The sequence below is a fragment of the Mesitornis unicolor genome, unplaced genomic scaffold, assembly GCF_000695765.1.
Source record: "Mesitornis unicolor isolate BGI_N332 unplaced genomic scaffold, ASM69576v1 scaffold19514, whole genome shotgun sequence".
Lineage (NCBI taxonomy): Eukaryota > Metazoa > Chordata > Aves > Mesitornithiformes > Mesitornithidae > Mesitornis > Mesitornis unicolor.
The window spans coordinates 51,511-53,218 of record NW_010182280.1 but is presented as its reverse complement, the minus strand read 5'-3'; positions in this window follow the sequence as shown (position 1 = coordinate 53,218).

The following is a 1,708-nucleotide window of genomic DNA, read 5'->3' as shown; positions in this document are numbered from 1 at the left end:
TGATACGTGTGGAACAGAAGACATGTAGAAGAGAGATCCATATGGAAGCCTGGGAGCTTGGGTAGACTCTAGAGAGGCATAAAATGTCAGGTCCTCCCTGGATGATGGCTCATAACTGCCTGTTCCCACCGATGGACTCCTGTTTCCTAGGTATGACTGGAGCATGTGAGGGCAGCTCTAAATGCAAGAGCAACCAGGTTCTGAATTGAGCAAGTGCTTGGGAAGTATGGCATGGTGCCACTTGTGAGGGCCTCATCAACTAATGCACAATTGCTGCTTTAGAGAGAGGAGATGATAGTGTCTTCTTAGACTATGGAATCTGTGGAATTGTTCGTGCCATTAAATACTGAATATTTGTTCAGTTCTCTGATATAAAAATAACTTAATTCACAGTAAAGTCAGTTTTGGGTGGTGTTTTCTAGGAGAAAACTTGGGTGTGGTGTTGGTTGTCACTTCTGTGCATCTCAGTTTTGATGTTTTGAGCTTTTTTCTCTGTTGTGGGTTTGACCATATTCTGCCACATACAGTACATTTCTTAATGACACTAAAGCAATTTATGACCTACTTATCCATTCCTGCAGCTGTGTCTTTTGTTGGATATCTTAAACTACGTCATTTCAGTGCAAGTGATCCTACTCTCTGTGTATTTTTCTAGTCTTATCCGTGACTGAGGCAGGGTAAAAGCTGCTTGAATTCTTCTCAAATCCATGTAAATGTAGTGTGGTATCTAGAGACGCAGGGCTGCTGTGCGTTGATGGGAGTTATTTGGATACAGTTCAGATACTAAGACACAAAAATGTAGGTTTTTTTTATGAACAGCAAGTAGGACAGGAAGAAAGTATAAAAAAGGAATTACTTGAAAGCTTTTGATTACAGACAAGGTACTGCTTGTCAAATTTCAATAAGAGTAAGAGTTTATTTTGGAAGAAATGTGTTTTCAGGAAAGTTCAAAGTGGATGGGACAGGTAAACAACTGCTCTGAATTGCAGATTGCTGATAACTAATGAGGGGTCAACTGGAGTTCAGTACCACTGAGTGATGCTGAAAGCTGCACTGGGGTGGCAGTGTTGCTTCATCGAGAGATTTGGTCCATCTATTATTGCTTAATATAATTACAAACAAGGTAAGTTCTGTGATGCAGTGATTATATCTATGCAAATATCTGTTTGGGCAACGTAAAAGGATTGATCTTTGTTTACATTTGTCTCATATACTCTTCTGCAGCTGCAGCAAGGTATTTTTCAAACTCAACCTTCATTTCTGCACTATGGGGTGCAAGGTAGACAACCAGGTTTAGATAAAACCAGTCTTTATGGAGGAAAGAAGAAAAGCCGTGGTTATCCGTGGTTGAAAAACAACGTGTAGTTTTGTTCTCAGACTTCATAATGTTTCAGAATTTCTGACACTTTTTGAGCATATTAGATTTCAAAACTGATAGCTTAAAACAGGGTCTGTTCTTTGGAAATGCATTTTTTTGCTTTTGTTTAGTAAATTATGTGAATTTTGATAGTATTTGCTATAAAACTTCATAAGCTTGAGCTTGAAAATCAGCATACTCTTACTGGCTAGCAGAAAAAAGTATTTGTTTCTTAATTTTCCAAAGACTTCAAAGTAAAGAAGAGAAACACTTGGTCACAAAGTGAAATCAACATCTGCTACACACTTCTAAGATACTTTTTGTTTTGCTTATTTCTTTCTCTCCTGCTGA